The following is a 19,327-nucleotide window of genomic DNA, read 5'->3' as shown; positions in this document are numbered from 1 at the left end:
CAAAACAAAAAGACGTCAGTTTCAACCGTCCCAACTGGTGAGTTTCGAAGAAATTAAATGCTTTAAAAGAAGGTGTAGCGGGGGCAGACCACAGACCTGGCACAGAAACCTAAACCGGGGAGAGTGGCATTTCAAAACCACCCATTATTTTCTGGAACATCTTTTGTAGCCAAATTCCAGATCCCAGCTACCTTCGTTCCCGGAACGCTCCCCCCGCCCCCGCCCCCACCCCGACAGCCGCCGCCTCACGCGCTGGCAGGCTGACGTGGGTGGGTGGGGGCGCGGCCGCCCAGGTGAGGGGCCACCCAGGCCCCGGGGGCGCTGGCGGACAGAGCCCGTTCGCCACAGCAGCAGCTGGGCGGGAGGGGAAGGGGCGGGGGAGACGGGAGGGGAGGGGCGCGCGAGGTGGGGGCGGATCGCGCCGCGGGCCGCGCGGGCGGAGGCAGAGCGGCGAACGGGGAGGGGCCGGGAGGGCGCAGTGGCGGGGGCGCGCGGGCGCCGGGCCAGCCCTGCTTCGCCTGGGTCGCCCGCTGACGCGCGCCGCAGTCGGAGCCTGAGCCGCGGGCGCAAGGGACGGCGCAGGGCTGCCGGAGGAACGGCTTCGTCGCAGACTGAAGGCACCGGCGCTCGGGGCCGAGCGGGGGGCGCGGCGTAAGAAAGTGAGTAGCTCCGTGCGTGGCTGGCAGTGACACTCGGTCCTGCTCGCGGGCGACGGCTGGAACGGAGGAGGGCGCGGGGGGCGGCCGTGTTGTCACCGGGACACCGCAATACCCGGGCTTTCTAGAGCCGCGCCAGCTCTGCCTGCGGCAGGGCCAACCTGGCCACCAACTCCCCGCTTCTCCTCCGGAGCCGGGTGTGGGCCAGGCTGAGATACAGCGGCGTCGGCGGGCCCCCCATCACCTCCCTAGACTGTGGCCAACTTGTGCATCCGTGCGCCCCACTTTCCCCTGTCTGGAGGGAAGCCCTGTCTGGAGGTGGCTTTGGGGGCCGCTGGGCCTGGAGAAACTGCTGGAGCCGGCACTGCGGCTTTCTGGGAGGGCACGGGCTGTCACGCCGCAGGGCCGGCAGGGCTGGGAGCGCAGGTGCGGAGCCGGCGCGCTCGGGCGGATGCGCGTTCCGGCCCCGGCGGACACAGCTGGGCGTGGGCTTTGTTCGGATGCGCTCACACCTGCGCGGATCGCCGGAGTTCAGGGGCGAGCTGACCTCCACTCTCCCCAGCCTGGAGAGAACTTGAGGAAGCAAGGATGGGGGACAGGAGAGACACCCGAAAGCAATAGGATGGGAGGCTTTCCGAAGGCTTTGTCGGCACTACAGGTGCAGGTCCCCGGGGCCCCGGCGCCTCGCCTGGGCTCTCGGGGCTGGGACTTGTTGGGGCTGGCTCGCCGGGGCTTGAGACTGACTCAGAAGAGCCCCTTCCCTGCCCAGGGTCCCACCGGTGGGATCTGGCAACAGCTTCGCTCGGGGATGTTGTGTTGAGCTGGCCGTCACCGCCGGCTCGGAGCATCCATCTCCCGGCGAGCGCCATCTGTGCAGCGCACCGCCCCCAGCACTGGGCAGGCCGTGCGGGTGGGCGCCGCAGCGCGAGTCCCCGGCCATGGAACAGCCCAGCCATTCCCTGCCCGCATCTGCCGGTGCGCAGAGAGGGAGCCCGGGCGCCGCTGTGCAAGGAGTCGGGGAACGCTCATTTCTCCCAGAGCCGTGTACTCTGGGCAGCAAGCACCGCCGGGGGGTTCTCCGGACCCGGAGCGAGGGGGTTGGGAGGGGTGGAGAGGGGTCAGGTTGGTAAGCAAGCCGCTCCCCTGCCCTCCGGGTCACCTCACCTCCCGCCCGCCACCCGGCCCGCAGCAGCATCTTCTGTCCCCCGCACGCTCCGGGGAGCCGTCTCTGCGCAGTTGCGAGCGAGGAGGGAGGGCGCCGAGCGCTGGCGTGCCTTTCCCACCCAGTCTCTCTCCTGTCGTTTTCGCTCTAGCAGTTCCAGCCAGAGACTGCATCCAGCGCGGAGCACTGTGTCCTTTTCCTTCTCGATCCAGCGTGGTTAAGGCGCAGAGATGCATCTATGAGGGACGGGACCTCTCCTCGCCCCAGGCGCTAGCGAGAATAGACCGAGGAGAGAGTCATGGGGTCGGAGACAGTTCTGCACTAGCAGCTCCCCCTGAGGCTCTCCAGGAAGGAACACGGTAGCCACTGAATACAAACGTATGGAAGGAGGTTGGGCTACTTTGGTTCACTGTTCTGTGCTAACCGTGCCCTGTTATTAAAATTTTGTAATAATAGCTTACTAGCAAATGAGACCTGCCGGAAGTACTGAAGCGGATTTAGGCACTTGGATACTTTCATCTTTAATGAGAGTCTGAGCGCGCGCCGGAGGTGCGGGGCGCTGTGCGTGTTACGTGTATCTGTCATCTCAGTTTTCACAGTAGCCACATGTTAAACATGAGGAGACTGGAGACAGGTCAAGTAACCTTCCCAAGGCCACCCTAGCTGTGTGGCCTCCCTAGGAAGTGAGGAAGCAAGGATTAGCTTTTTACCCATCCAGGACTGAAAATGTGGCCTTGTGAAGCCTGTCATCAGTTTAGGGGAAGCCTAAAATCACCCAGTGTTCAAAATCAGGGACATATTGTAAGCCCATTTAATTCTGGCCCCTGCAGACCTCACAGTAGCAGTCAGTATTGTGATTCAGTGAGTTGTACTGTGGAATAGCCTTTTTACTGCACTGTATTGCCCCTCAACTCCTTCACATGTTCCTTTATTTCTGTTAGCTTTTAAGTACTTGGCTGTTAACCCACAATCCAACCAGTTACAGTCACTGGACTGTTCTTAGTGACTATGACCCCTTGCAGTTCCAGAGAGGCTGAGAGGTTCCTGGCACATTAGAATTTTTAAGAAAACTTCTGTTTCTTTTTTGAAGAAAAGGCAAACGTTTCCATTTGGCATACATACATTTCCATTTCAGGCCCCCAGCCTTGAATCTTTTGACTGTGGCAGTTTTCCTCCTCAAATTGGATGTTGATTTTGAGTGAGACCCTAGTATAAAATCTTAGGAAAGCGTTAGCTATGCTAAGTGTATGACTGGGGCATATTTATAAAGATGCTCCTTGTTGACTGAAAGAAACAAGAATTTGAAGGAAAGTGAAATCAGCTCTTCCTGGAATAGCTTTTAGGATGATTGTAATTGACTGACCAATTGGAAAAATGAATTCATTTTGCTTTCTTAATCCTACTGACTCATGGTCTTTTTTCAATTTGCCTTTTACTTTGTTACAGGAAAGTTGCTAAACATTTCAGGCAATTCAGGAATTTCAGAGCTGTAAGGAAACACTGTTCCTTAACCTTTGGGTTTCCAAATGAATACAGTGGGGCTCAGAGAGGTCACCCAGCCAACTAACGCAGGGTAGTGGTGAGGTCTTTGGGCTGTAGGCCAGTCTGCTTACAATGCATCATGTTTGTTACTGCAGCAGGGACAGTAAATGAAAAGCAAAGTCATCTTTGGAAATGGTACTTCCGGTGAGGCTGATGTGAGACTGTGTTGGGTGTGAGTGCTTCAGGAGGGTGAGAGGGTGCTGAGAATGTGTACACTTGGGCTGTAGAAAATTTCCTTAAGAATCATTTCAAATAATTCTTTCATGAAGGATAGTTTTCCTTGTATGATCAGTTAAATAGAAATAGAATCTGTGGATATGATGTCGTGTTTGTACACGGGAGCTATACTTTCATTCATTCATTCATTTATTCACATTTACTGAGTGCATGGCCTGCTGTCCTAAGCACTGGGGATGCACTGTTGAGTAAAGCAGAGCTCCTGCCCTCGGGGAGACTAATACTGGTTTTTATCATTTATGACTACAGACTTACACAGATTCTTTCCCCACGTATCATAATATACAGTTGATAAACTTGCAGAGACTGAATACTCCGTGTAACTGTGTTCGAATCAAGGAACAGAACTTTATGAAGGTCCAAGAAAGCCCTCTTGTGGCTCCTACCAGTCATTGTCATTATGTTCCCCTAAGGGTAACCACCAAGACCCCAGCCAGGCTTTTAACTCCTGATTTTCTCACCGTAGAATCAGAAGGTCTTTGTCTTAGTTAGCTTGGGCTGCTGTACAAAGCACATAGATTGGGCAGCTTATAAACAGACATTTAGGCTCTTATAAATGTTCTAGAGTCTAGAAGTCTGAGACCAGAGTGTCAGCCTGGGTTCTGGTGAGAGCTGTCTTCCTGGCTGGCAGTTGGCTGCCTGTGTGTGCATATACCCTTTCCTCAGACTGTACCTATGAAGAGTTTCCTCTCTTCCTTTCCTATAAGGCCATGGAACCTATTGGATTAGGACCTCACCCATATCATCTCATTTTACCTTGTGGCTTAGTCTCTAAGTCGCGTCCAACTCTTTGCAACCCCATGGACTGTAGCCCACCAGGCTCCTCTGTCCATGGGATTTTCCAGGCAAGAGTACTGGAGTGGGTTGCCATTTTCTTCTCCAGGGGAATTTCCAGACTCAGGGATCGAACCTGGGTCTCCTGTGCTGCAAGCAATCTCCTGCATTGCAGGAGGATTCTTTACCAATTGAGCCACCAGAGAAGCCCCATTTCACCTTAATGACCTCCTAAAAGTGCTCTATCTCTAAATAGTCACATTGAGCATCAGGGCTTCAACAGATGGCTTTGGGGACCACAGTTCAGTCCATAACTGTCGATTTTCTGCCTCTGCCAGCAGCCTTTGGGGTCTCATCCCCATTTCCAAAGAACATTTCCCATCTGAGAAGCGTGGTAACCCATAGCAGATTCAACTAGAATGTGGAGCTCCTTGGGTATTCTTTTATAGGACATTTTGCCTGTTTGTATCCAAAGACTGCTTGAGATCAGCCCTCAAATACTGTGTATATGTGTGTTAGTCACTCAGTCATGTCGGACTCTATGCGACACCATGGACTGTAGCCCGCCAGGCTCCTCTGTCCATGGGGGTTCTCCAGGCAAGAATACTGGAGTGGGTTGCCATTCCCTTCTCCAGGGGATCTTCCCAATCCAGGGACTGAGCCTGGGTCTCCTGCAATGCAGATTCTTTACTTTGACTCACCAGGGCTGAGATGGTGGGGAATGATTGGAATTTACAAAATACATTTAGAAGTATCTTCACTTTTATGTTTCATGCTTCCCCTACCTCGAGGAGCCCATAACTTTCCTTCCAGGTGAGGACCTAGGAGAAGGCAGGGCTCTGCTAGCTTCCAGAGATGCTAGGGGCAAGAATCCAGTGGCACATTTTATTTAACCCTTTGTCCACCCAGGAAAATGAAAAGCCCCTTTAGTTTGAAAGAGTCTTTATTGGCATCAAAGGCTAGAGTTTCTAAGAACAAGAAAATGTGCCACAAGGAACTGATGAATGTTGATTTCCCCTCTCAAAATATGAGGGAGAGGGCTGCATGGAGAAAATATGGGAGTGGTTCTGCCTCCAGTTTTAGCAGTGCTAACGTGTTCAATATCAAGTTGTCTTTAAATGGGCGGAGCAAATGCAAGATATTTGTAGAAAACGTGCATTTATTTGCCGTGACTTTTTTATTGTGATTTATTGTGGTGTTTATATATATTTAACATAAAATCTACTGTTTTAACCGTTTTTAACTGTGGGGGCTTAGTGGCATCGATTAGTTCTCGTTTCCGTGCAGCCGTCTGTGCGGTGCTGCGCTAAGTCCTTTCAGTCGTGTCCGACTCTTTGCGACCCCGTGGCCTGTAGCCCGCCGGGCTCCTCTGTCCATGGAATTCTCCAGGCAAGAATACTGGAGTGGGTTGCCACGCCTTCCTCCAGAGGATCTTCCCGACCCAGGGATCGAACCTGTGTCTCTTCCTGCTCCTGCATTGGCAGGCGGGTTCTTTACCGCTAGCACCATCACCCCTATCCATCTCCCGAACTTTTCTCATCTTCCCAAACTGAAACTCTGTGTCCATTAAAACAATGACTCCCTGTGCCCACTGCCAGCTCTTGTTGAATATCATTCTACTATCTGTCTTTGTATTGGACACCCCGAGTACCTCATGAGTGGAATCATACAGTATCTGTACTTTTTCTACTGGCTTAAGTCACTTAGCATAATGTCTTCAAGGCTCATCCATGTGTCAGAATTTCCTACCTTTTTAAAAACTGAATAATATTCCATTGTATGTGCACACAGTGTTTTTTTAAATACATCTGTCAGTGGACCATTGGGCTGCTTGCATGTTTTGGCTATTGTAAATATTACTGCCATGAACATGGGTGTATAGATCTATCTTTTGGAATCACTGCCTTCAGTTCTTTTGGGTATATGCCCAGAAGTAAGATTGCTCAGTCGTGTGGTAGTTCTACTTTAATTTTTTGAAGAACCACTGTTTTCCATGGCAGCTGTTTTACATTTTACATTTCCAGGAGCAGTGCACAAGAGTTCAGTGTTTCTGCATCTTCACCAACACATACATTCTCTTTTCTTGATATTAGCCAACCTCATGTGTGTAAAGAACTATAACTGTTACTTTTGAAAGGCATAAGTTAATATAACATGTATTATGAATAAGCCACTTACAGTGTTTTATAACTTAATGGTTTATTTTTTATCAATAAGGAAATGTGTGGTTCCTACCAAGTGTTAATTGAGCCTGTACTTTGTGCAGAGCATGAAATGGATGCTGTGGGATATGTGTCTTAGTCCAGGAGAAACCAGCCTTGGAGACACACATTCATGTGATTTTTTTTTTTTAATGTTGAATTAGAGTATTATATGTCTATAGTTCTTTTGTCCTAAGTGATTTTGCTCTGAGGTTAGATTCCATGTTGGGCTTCCCCTGTGGCTCAGCTGGTAAAGAATCCACCTGCAATACAGGAGACCTGGGTTCAATCCCTGGGTTGGGAAGACCCCCTGGAGAAGGGAAAGACTACACACTCCAGTGTTCTGGCCTGGAAAATTCCATGGAGTTTCAAAGAGTCGGACACGACTGAGCAACTTTCCCTTAGATTCCATATTAGTGTGCTTTTATTTTACTAAAAAAAATTGACACCATTATTTTAACCCAGATGAAGAGCACATTTGCCTCATATCTGGAAACAGAAAGACAGTACACTGACTCTTTAGGAATGTGCCTGAGTTGTCAGTTACAAGTCTGTATTAGGCATTTCCCCCCACCACAGTATCCTCAAAGATGACAGAGTAAACTGTCACCACCCAATTATAATTGTATAGCTGAGTTAATAAGAAAGATGTGGTGTCAATGTCCTCAACCTATTTTATTGGCCTACAAGCTTGAAATTTCAAATGTGTAAAAGGTAATTTTTAAAAGTCTGATACAGGGTTTCCCTCAAGTGACTGAAAAGCTAGTGAATATAAGAAGTGTCAGGCAAGGAGAGAAATATAAATCAGTGGAACAAAATAGAAAGCCCAGAGATGAATCCATGCAACTCTGGGCACCTTATCTCTGACAAAGGAGGCAAAAATACACAGTGGAGAAAAGACAATATCTTTAACAAGTGGTGCTGGATAAACTGGTCAACCACCTGTAAAAGAATGAAACTAGAACACTTTATAACACCATACACAAAAATAAACTCAAAATGGATTAAAGATCTAATATAAGACCAGAAACTATAAAATTCCTAGAGGAAAAACATAGGCAGAACACTTTCTGACATAAATCACAGCAAGATCCTCTATGATCCACCTACCAGATAATGGAAATAAAAGCAAAAATAAACAAATGGGACCTAATTAAACTTAAAAGCTTAGCACAGTGAAGGAAACTATAAGCAAGGTGAAAAGACAGCCTTCAGAATGGGAGAAAATAATAGCAAACGAAGCAACTGACAAAGAATTAATCTCAGGAATATATAGACAGCTCATGCAGCTCAATACCAGAAAAATAAATGACCCAATCAAAAAATGGGCCAAAGAACTAAATAGACATTTCTACAAAAAAGACATACAGATGGCTAACAAACACATGAAAAGATGCTCAATATCACTCATTATCAGAGAAATGCAAATCAAAACCACAATGAGATACCATCTCATGCCGGTCAGGATGGCTGCCATCAAAAAGTCTACAAACAATAAATGCTGGAGAGGGTGTGGAGAAAAGGGAGCCCTCTTACACTGTTGGTGGGAATGCAAACTAGTACAGCCGCTATGGAGAACAGTGTGGCGATTCCTTAAAAAACTGGAAATAGAACTGCCATATGACCCAGCAATCCCACTCCTAGGCATACACACTGAGGAAACCAGATCTGAAAGAGACACGTGTACCCCAGTGTTCATCATAGCACTGTTTACAATAGCCAGGACATGGAAGCAACCTAGATGCCCATCAGCAGACGAATGGATAAGGAAGCTGTGGTACATATACACCATGGAATATTACTCAGCCATTAAAAAGAATACATTTGAGTCAGTTCTAATGAGGTGGATGAAACTGGAGCCCATTATACAGAGTGAAGTAAGCCAGAAAGATAAACACCAATACAGTATACTAACGCATATATATGGAATTTAGAAAGATGGTAATGATAACCCTATATGCAAGACAGAAAAAGAGTCACAGATGTATAGAACAGACTTTTGGACTCTGTGGGAGAAGGCGAGGGTGGGATGATCTGAGAGAATAGCATCGAAACATGTATATTATCAATTGTGAAATAGATCACCAGTCCAAGTTTGTTGCATGAAACAGGGCACTCAAAGCCGGTGCACTGGGACAACCCAGAGGGATGGGAGGGGGAGGGAGGGGGAGGGGGGTTTGGGATGGGGGACACAGGTATACACTTGGCTGATTCATGTCAATGTACGGCAAAAACTACCATAAAACTGTAAAATAATTAGCCTCCAATTAAAATAAATTAATATATTTTTAAAAAGTGCCAGTGATAAAGGGAATAAACCTTCAAATGTTCATCTACTCCACATACTGTTCAAATGGCTTATTCAATTTAAAAACAGGAATGACAAATAAATCTTACCTGTCTTAATTGTTTCCTGGTTATCTTCCATGTTGTTCCCTGCTAAAGTGTTGTTTAATTCACATGGAAGTGAAAATGAGACATTACTATCTGGTGAAGATGATACTTTAAAACTTTCTTCTTGGGACTTCCCAGGTGGTCCAGTGATTAAGAATCCACCTTTTAATACAGAGGATGCAGGTTTGATCCCTAGTCTGGGAGCAAAGATCCCACACACTGTGGGACAGCTAAGCCCATGGGCTTCAACTGAGACCCAATCCCACCAAATAAATAAATAAAAATAAAAAAATAAAATAATTAAAAAGATTCTTCTTGTTAAATGATGATAGGAAGGGCTGGAAAGAATATTTTGAGTATACATCCATATTCATATGTGTATTTGAATTTTCTGATGTGCATGGCGTATTGGTTCAAAATCCTCTGGAGTCAAGAAAATAGATTCCCAAGGCCATCTGAGGGAATCCTGTAGGAGGTCTTCAACTGTGTAATATGCAGTGAATTTGATTTATCTTTCTCAAGTGGGCTGAGAGCATTCAAAAAATTCAGTAGATGTATTCAACGCGGACTGATCGTTTCTCCAAATTTCAACTTTAAAGCTAATTTCATGCCACTTTTCCGTGCCCTTGGCATTTGAATGGTATGATTTACAGCATACATTTTGGACGAACATTCCAGACTGCTGTTAAACACCCTTAACAGATTCTCTCTCAAGGGAAAGGGAAGGGGAAATGTAGTAATCTTCCATTCGTTATGCCTTTAAGGTAAAAATGGACTGTCGAAAGTGTTTCGTCCTGGAGCTTTTGGGTCTTTGAGGAAGGATGGCTGGAGCTGGTGCACCGCTGCCTTCCAAAGCCTTGTGCGGCTTTTCAGTCCCTCACCTCAATAGGGAGCTGAAAGGACAAAAGTGAACAAAGGAGGTCTGTTTTGCCTGCCCCACTTGCTGGGCTGTTGTCTTGGCCCTTTTCAGCGAAGGAGGGGTGGGGGGAGCTGGGTCAAAGTTGAAGAACACTGAAAAGGAATTCAAGCTTCATGTTGAAGTTTGAATTATAGCTTCAGTTAGAGTGCCGAGTAGATTAGTTTGAATTGAAATTTTTGAATCTGGGGAAGCTTAAGGGACAGATGGTGCTGGAACCACATCCAGAGAGCTACATGTTGAGTGCCGAAGCTAGGCACTCAGTAAACATCTAGTTAACTGACAAAAGTTTTCAAACTGTAGGAAGTTCAGTTCGATGTTGTGCACCCCATTAACACGCTGGGCTGCGTGAATTAGGGGAGGCCCCTGCGTCTGGCATACACTCAGATACACTGGTCCTCCACTAATTGCATTGCAAATACTTTTCTGGCTGTCCTGCTCCTTCCTTGCTAGGCTCCAGTGAAATAAACACAGAAATGCCCAATCAGTGTCCCTTGTAAAATCTCATTACAGTGTTTTGGTATTGATTGTTGTGGTATATGACAAGATAAATCTGGCCTAAATATTGACTATTCAGTGCTGTTTCCTATATGAGTGTATTTATGCAGAGTGATTTCAGCTTTCTACTTCTTGTAGGAGTCCATCACCATTATAGGTTCTATTGACGTTTTTAACACAGTACATGGTTTCCTCATTCAGTTTGGTCAGGAGCATCTGATTTAGAATATTGCTGAAGGAGAAGTCAGCTGTGTCTATAACTAGAATAATAATATAGCTACTGGGAAGTCAGGGTTATTGAAAGGAAATAATTTGGGGGTAATTTGTGTTTTTTAAAATTCTTTATTTTATATTATAGTTGATTCATAATGTGTTAGTTTCAGGAGTACAGCAGAATGATTCAATTATACATATACATGTATCTATTCTTTTCCAAGTTCTTTTCCCATTTAGGCACTTATAGAGTACTGAGCACAGAGTTCCCTGTGACCATTTAAATGACTTGATGATATAGTCTTGCTCTGATGGTTAGTAACATGATAGTGAAAAGCCTTTTTATATACATTTAATACATTCAAATGAATAGTTCTGCTGTTAGCAAAATAATGATGAAATGATAATATGAACAAAACAGTAAAATAAAAATTTAGAGATAATTAATAGTGTAATATAAACAGAAGTGAATTGACTTCAGACTTGATTATATAACTGAACCCACATGTTGTATTTTACGTAAATCATGACATATACTTTGTATGTCTCATATTAATAGATTTTAAGGTAACTTGCATTTTCATAGCTGGGATAGAGTTTAAAAACTCCATGGTTCTGTATGTGTTTCTAGTAGGAGTTACTGTGGTACAAATCATAGTGGAAGATATAATACATTAAGGGCTTATTGCTGTCCTCGGGCTCTGAGGGGACTTATTAAACAGCAGGGAGGGTGGGAATTTGCCATCAGATTTATTTGCTTGGACTGGGATTGGAAGAGTAGAGATTAGCAAGTGTGAAGGATTCAAATGGAAGGAAGGCTCAGGTGAGAATTGTGACATCCCAGAGAAGTGTCCTCTGGTGGAAGGAGCGAGAGACATTTTAGGTAATGAGGAGAGAGTGCAAGAGTGATGGAAAGATAATAACTTACTAATAAAATCTGAAAAGAAGAGAAAGCGAGTAGAATAAAAATGTTTGTGTCAGTTGCTTGGCTAATGGAGACTAATCTCCATAGCATCCAATACCAAATATATTTTTTAAATTGTTTATTTAAATATAATTGATTTACAGTGTTGTGTTAGTTTCAGGTATGTAGCAAAGTGATTCATATATATATATTTTATATTCTTTTCCATTATATATTATTACAAGATATCGAGTATGATTCCCTGTGCTATACATTAGGTCCTTGCTGTTCACCTGTTTTATACATAGTGGTGTTATATGTTGATCCCAAACTCTTGATTTTTCCATCCCCTCCTTTCTAAATAGTTTAAAAAGATTTTATTTTGGCACTTTAGGTCACTGAAGTAACTTGGCATTAGAAAATAGAAATAACTCATAGGCCACTCTGCAAAACAAAAACCGATAGTACATTATTTATTTTGGGGAAAAAAAGGCATTGAACAGGATTCACCAGGAGTCAAAAGGTTAATTCTTTCAGCATAACACAGTTAAATTCTTGGTGAGATCATCTCTTCTCTCAGCTATTTGTTCCTCTATATACAGATGGCTCCAGCTAGAGAAAATCAGATGTATGAAAATGAGAACTTGCCAAGCAGATTTGGGGTGATTATTCAGGTTAAACAAGATTCTTCACTTTGCACAAGGATGATATGATGAGTGTGTGTATGTGTGTGCGTGCGTGCGTGCATGCATGCTAGTCACTCAGTCCTGTCCAACTCTGTGTGACCCCATGGACTGTAGCCTGCTAGGCCCCTCTATCCAGGGGATTCTCCAGGCAAGAATACTGGAGTGGATTTGCTCCTATCAAAGTTGAATTCAGAAATAGTTTTTCAAGACTATCTAAAAAGTAGATGAATAAAGAACACGACAGATACTGATACCAAGTGAAACTCAAGCAAATAAGGCTAAATAAAAATCAGTGAAGAGGTGGACAGGTGGTAGGTGAAGGGAACTGCCTCGATTGTATGAGAATATTTGATATTTGCTCTAGATAACATTGAGAGGCCAATTCTTTCATGAAAAAGAAGCCGATAACAAAATAGTCATCCAGATAACCCAGGCATTTTTGGCTTTGCTCATAATAGGATTCTGTCAGCTTTCCCCAGTCTTCTAAGCAAGGAAACCCAGTGCTCTGTTTCACTAGGAACCTCAGCTGCATTTCTCATGCATGGTAATGTATATGCACAAGTCCCCGAGTTTGATGAATGAATGAATGTAAGAATGAATAACTGAATCCATGAATGTTGCAAAATGTCAAGTGGATCTTTGGTTGGAGAAAATTAGGGGGATTTTGTCCCCCGCCCTGTTTCAGGACATAAACAACGAAGTCTAGACTGTGGAAAATCCCACATTCATAGTTTCATGCCTGGATTCTGTATGATTATAATTTGTTTCCTGGATCTCCATTAAACAGTTGAGCAGGCAGGTGAAATCACTCCATCCAGAAGGGTACCATTTTTGAAATTGCCACTGTGGAGCCCTAAATGACATCCTTGTGACCCAAAGTGTTCCTTTGTAATTTTCTACCTTTTCTGGCAGCTGGCAATTCCAGATTTGCAAAAGGCTTCCCTTCCCTTCACTGTCTGAAGCTGGTGCTCGCCGTTTCTCTCTGGAGATCTCTGGGTGGCTGCACATTGCTTGAGCTGAAGCACTTTTTGAGATTGATTTTCACCCTCTGAACTGGAAGAAATCAGAAGTGAGGCATATAGTACTGAAATACAAAGTGGAAAAAGGCTAGTGTGGGAAACAGATCAGGAGAGCTCAGGCTGCTGCTTTAAAAATAGAACTTTCTCCTTTGGGGTTGGCTATTGAGTACTCCTATCTGTACTTTCCTTTATATTCCAACTCAATAAGATGTGAGTTGAGTTACAGCATGGTCTTTCCCAACTAGTTAATGGGTGTTAGTGAGTGATTGGGTTCAAATCCTTGAGTCCTTGAATCCTAAGAGATGCTGGAGTGAATATTTTTCTTGAATTTTGGGAAGTACTGGGATACTCTGCATAGTCTAAGAAATGTTGCTACACCATGTGATTTTGGATAAGTTGCTTAATTACTTCATTTCCTTTAGCTGGAAAAGAAAGATAAACCACATCAATTTTCTCATCATGAACCGTACCTCATGAGAGTATGTCAGTAGGACTGATGATAATGAAACTGAAAGTGATAAAAGACAAATCAATCTGTGTTCTTATTAACTAGAATGTGCCAGCTATTTTATTCACTATAATATTTTACCAGATTTGCTTCAGAGATATCTGTGTATTAAACAACTATGTCTGCTTGATTTTGAATAAATGAAGTGATCTTATGCTGCAGTCTGTGGGCTTGGCACCCCTTTTGGTGCTTCATGGTGGGACTGTTTTCAAAACATAAGCTATATTCTTAACTTCAACAAATGATAATATACCTGTGAAAGTCAGATTGAGTCAATATGATAAAGAGGGTGTAAATTCAGCAAATACATTTTTCCAATTGTATTTAATGTCATCATAGTCTTTTGAAAGCTGTGTTTTATTCCAAGCCTTATTCTATTCATATTTTTCAAGAGGACAATCAGTAATTTTTTGTGTCGGCCATGACTAACTAGCAATACCACAAATCAATAAAGCATGAAACCATTTTAATAAATTCATCCCACTCACAAACTGCATGTACTTAGAGGTTTGATACAGAGATATATACAATGAGGTTTGTGAGCAGGTTTCTCTGTAAATCATGGTTTGTATTTACTTTGTGCCTTTGCCCCTCAGACAAGACATAGATGCTTAAAAATAATAGCCGTAAAAGCACTACGGAAAACAGTATGGAGGTTCCTCAGGAAATTAAAACTGGAAGACCATATGATCCAGTAATTCCACTTTTGGGTATTTATCCAAAGGAAATGAAAATAGAATCTCGAAGGGGTATCTGCACCCCCATGTTTATTGCAGAATTATTCATAATAGCCAAGAAATGGAAACTACCTGTCCATCAACAGTTGAGTGGATAAAGAAGTTGTGGCATCAGTATATATACACATGGAATATTATTCAGCCATGAAGGAAATCCTGCCATTTGTGATAGCATGGATGAATCTGAAGGACATTATGCTAAGTGAAATAAGGCAGACAGACAAAGACAGATACTGCATGATATGACTTATATGTAGAATCTTTAAAAAAAAAAAAAAAGAAGAGTCAGACTCAGACAGAGTAGAAAAGTGGTTGCCAGGGGCTGGGGGTGGGGGATATATGGAGAGATTAATGAAAGGGAACAGCTTTTCAGCTGAAGGACAAATAGAATCTGAGGACCTAATGTATAACATGCTGACTATAGTTGATAATACTGCATTGTTTCTAAGAGAGTAGAAGTTATATGTTCTCACACACAAAACAAGGAAATATGTGAGGTGATAAGTATGTTAATTACCTAGATGGGAGAAATCCTTTCACAATATATACATGTATCAAATGACCACAATGCACACTTAAATATCTCACAATTTTATTTGTCAGTTATACCTCAGTAAAGCTGAAAAACAGTAGTCCTCATTGAGCTGAAATGGGAGCTTTAGAAATGGGAACATGTTCTGGGTCAAGGATGCACCCCAGATTCATGTGTTGAAGGCCTGACTCTTAGTATCTCAGAATGTGACCTTATTTGAAGATGGGGTAATTACAGTTAAAATGAGATCATTAGAGTGAGTCCTAATTCAGTGAGTAGTGTCTTTATAAGAAAGGAAATTTGGAGGCAGGCACAGTGGGGAAAGCTTTGTAGAGATGAAGTCAGAGGCCTTACAAGCAGAGGAATACCAGATATTGCAGCAAAGCACCAGAAGCCAGGTGGGTCCATGGAACATACTCTTTTCCACAGCCATCAGCAAGAGTCAACCCTGATTACACCTTAATCTTGAATTTCTAGCCTTCAGAACTGTGAGACCGTAAATGTCTGTCATTTAAGCCACCCAGCCTGTGACTCTGTGACAGAGCCCTTGGAAACCAATACAGAATGTGATAATGTGGTCACTTGTTTCTGAGTCTATCCCTTACAAATTAAGAACGGGTGAAAATATAGCCCCTTCCCATCTCTATGTCCATATCTATATCTATCAGCGTCTACTTCATATACCAAAGAGCAATTGTTCAGTCGCTCAGTTGTGTCCACTCTTTGGGACCCCATGGACTGCATCACACCAGGCCTCCCTGTCCATCACCAACTCCCGGAGCTTGCTCAAACTCATGTTCATTCAGTTGGTGATGCCATCCAACCATCTCATCCTCTGTCATCCCTTTCTCCTCCTGCCTTCAGTCTTTCCCAGCATCAGGGTCTTTTCCAATGAGTTAGCTCTCTGCATCAGGTGACCAGAGTATTGGATCTTCAACTTCAGCATCAGTCCTTCCAATAAATATTCAGAGTTGTTTTCCTCTAGGATGGACTGATTTGACCTCCTTGTGCTGTCCAAGGGACTCTTCAAGAATCTTCTCCAACACCACAGTTCATTTGAAAGCATCAGTACCAAGGAGTATGTGTATAGAAAGCACAGGAATTCTGGGAGTGGTGGGAGAGTATTCATTTGATTAACTGGACAAATGTGAAGTTGGTGGTTTAATCAGTGGACTACTCTTTTTGAGTGTAATCAGGTTGACTCCAACTTGGCTGCCTTTCTTGTGTAAATTGTCATCTCTTGAAAACTTCAGGGGGCATATTTTGTGGAAATCTCTGCAGGTTACCCTGGCTGCTCCTCGCCAATTGGGACAAATCTCTTGACTTGAAAAACAGTGTGGTGGCTGACATTTCCTGCTGCTGAGGAAAACAAAGGTGTGGCTGAGCTGCCAGTCTGCCTCAGTGGGCATGCTGTTTCAGCAGGACAAGGTGAAGAGTGGCCCTATGATGAATTCTCCAGCTAACTATCATTAGGCAGCACTTCTGTCTAGTTGAGGAAGCAGGATTGCCAAGCACTTTTAATCAACTTGAATATTAGTTGGAATGAATTGACAACTTAGAAGCCATTTTAGCTGGTCCTTAATGATGTCTGTCCACTTGCTGTGAATTCTTCACTTTAACCAGTGCCAGTCTTGTCTGACTTGGATGGTAAGTGCCTTCATGGCATTCATGTGTGCTCTGTCATGTCTGATTCTTTGCAACCCCATGGCCTGTAACTGGCCATGCTCCTCTGTCCATGAGATTTCCCAGGCAAAAATACTGGAGTGGGTTGCCATTTCCTTCTCCAGGGGATCTTCCCAACCCAGGGATTGAACCCACTTGTCTTGCATCTCCTGTATTGGCTGGTGGATTCTTTACCACTGCACCATCTGGGAAACCCTCCTTCATGGTGGTGACCCTAATTATTAGTGCCATATGTACGGCATTTAATGAACTGCCTCATCGATAGAAAGAGCCCATTTGTTTCAAATCATATCAGTGAGATTATTTTGGAGGAGGCTTCTTGGGATAAGCATCAAGGACTTTAAAACCCTCTGAGTTTGTGTGATTCAGGAATTTCATTTTATTTTTTTATTATTATTATTTTCATTATTTTTGTTAGTTGGAGGCTAATTACTTTACAATATTGTAGTGGTTTTGCCATACATTGATATGAATCAGCCATGGATTTACATGTGTTCCCCATCCTGAACCCCGCTCCCACCTCCCTTCCCATCCGATCCCTCTGGGTCATCCTAGTGCACCAGCCCCGAGCACTTGTCTCATGCATCAAACCTGAACTGGTGATCTGTTTCACAATTGATAATACACATGTTTTAATGCTATTCTCTCAGATCATCCCACCCTCGCCTTCTCCCACAAAATCCAAAAGTCTGTTCTATACATCTGTGACTCTTTTTCTGTCTTGCATATAGGGTTATCATTACCATCTTTTTAATTCCATATATATGCATTAGTATACTGTATTGGTGTTTATCTTTCTGGCTTACTTCACTCTGTATAATGGGCTCCAGTTTCATCCACCTCATTAGAACTGATTCAAATGTATTCTTTTTAATGGCTGAGTAATATTCCATGGTGTATATGTACCACAGCTTCCATATCCATTCATCTGCTGATGGGCATCTAGGTTGCTTCCATGTCCTGGCTATTATAAACAGTGCTATGATGAACACTGGGGTACATGTGTCTCTTTCAGATCTGGTTTCCTCGGTGTGTATGCCCAGGAGTGGAATTGCAGTTCTATTTCCAGTTTTTTAAGGAATCTCCACACTGTTCTCCATAGCGGCTGTACTAGTTTGCATTCCCACCGACAGTGTAAGAGGGCTCCCTTTTCTCCACACCCTCTCCAGCATTTATTGTTTGTAGACTTTTTGATGGCAGCCATTCTGACTGGTGTGAAATGGTAGCACATTGTGGTTTTGATTTGCATTTCTCTAATAATGAGTGATATTGAGCATCGTTTCATGTGTTTGTTAGCCATCTGTATGTCTTCTTTGGAGAAATGTCTGTTTAGTTATTTGGCCCATTTTTTGATTGGGTCATTTATTTTTCTGGAATTGAGCTGCAGGAGTTGCTTATATATTTTTGAGATTAATTCTTTGTTGCTTCATTTGTTGTTATTTTCTCCCATTCTGAAGGCTGTCTTTTCACCTTGCTTATAGTTTCCTTTGTTGTGCAAAAGCTTTTAAGTTTTATTAGGTCCCATTTGTTTATTTTTGCTTTTATTTCCAATATTCTGGGAGGTGGGTCATAGAGGATCTTGCTGTGATTTATGTCAGAGAGTGTTTTGCCTATGTTTTCCTCTGGGAGTTTTATAGTTTCTGGTCTTAGATTTAGATGTTTAATCCATTTTGAGTTTATTTTTGTGTATGGTGTTAGAAAGTGTTCTAGTTTCATTCTTTTACAAGTGGTTGACCAGTTTTCCCAGCACCACTTGTTAAAGAGGTTGTCTTTTGTCCATTGTATTTTCTTGCCTCCTTTGTCAAAGATAAGGTGTCCATAAGTTCGTGGATTTATCTCTGGGCTCTCTATCTTGTTCCATTGGTCTATATTTCTGTTTCTGTGCCAGCACCATACTGTCTTGATGACTATAGCTTTGTAGTATAGCCTGAAGTCAGGCAGGTTGATTCTTCCAGTTCCATTCTTCTTTCTCAAGATTGCTTTGGTTATTCAAGGTTTTTTGTATTTCCATACAAATTGTGAAATTATTTGTTCTAGTTCTGTGAATAATACCGGTTGGTAGCTTGATAGGGATTGCATTGAATCTATAGATTGCTTTGGATAGTATAGCCATTTTGACAATATTGATTCTTCTGATCCATGAACACGGTATATTTCTCCATCTATTCGTGTCCGCTTTGATTTCTTTCATCAGTGTTTTATAGTTTTATATATATAGGTCTTTTGTTTCTTTAGGTAGATATATTCCTAAGTATTTTATTCTTTTCATCGCAATGGTGAGTGGTATTGTTTCCTTAATTTCTCTTTCTGTTTTCTCATTGTTAGTGTATAGGAATGCAAGGGATTTCTGTGTGTTAATTTTATATCCTGCAACTTTACTGTATTCATTGATTAGCTCTAGTAATTTTCTGGTAGAGTCTTTAGGATTTTCTGTGTAGAGGATCATGTCATCTGCAAACAGTGAGAGTTTTACTTCTTCTTTTCCTATCTGGATTCCTTTTATTTCTTTTTCTGCTCTGATTGCTGTGACCAAAACTTCCAAAACTATGTTGAATAGTAGTGGTGAGAGTGGGCACCCTTGCCTTGTTCCTGACTTTAGGGGAAATGGTTTCAATTTTTCACCATTGAGGATAATGTTTGCTGTGGGTTTGTCGTATATAGCTTT

The 19,327-nt window shown here is 43.3% G+C and overlaps 1 protein-coding gene across 29 annotated transcripts in view; it reads left to right on the top strand.

The window, feature by feature from the left end:
• The first annotated feature begins 476 nt into the window (after positions 1–476).
• Positions 477–19,327, top strand: part of NRCAM (neuronal cell adhesion molecule) — a 327,295-nt gene continuing 308,444 nt past the window's right edge. For 17 of the 29 annotated variants that reach the window (XM_043873007.1, XM_043872994.1, XM_043872995.1 and 14 more), the window contains exon 1: positions 480–659. The gene's annotated coding sequence lies outside the window, so the exon portion shown is untranslated. Of the gene's footprint in view, positions 660–19,327 lie in introns of all 29 variants that reach the window. The other 12 variants (XM_043873004.1, XM_043873002.1, XM_043873001.1 and 9 more) reach the window with 4 other exon arrangements.

The sequence above is a fragment of the Cervus elaphus genome, chromosome 18 (genome assembly GCF_910594005.1).
Source record: "Cervus elaphus chromosome 18, mCerEla1.1, whole genome shotgun sequence".
Lineage (NCBI taxonomy): Eukaryota > Metazoa > Chordata > Mammalia > Artiodactyla > Cervidae > Cervus > Cervus elaphus.
This window is presented reverse-complemented; position numbering and strand designations above follow the sequence as displayed.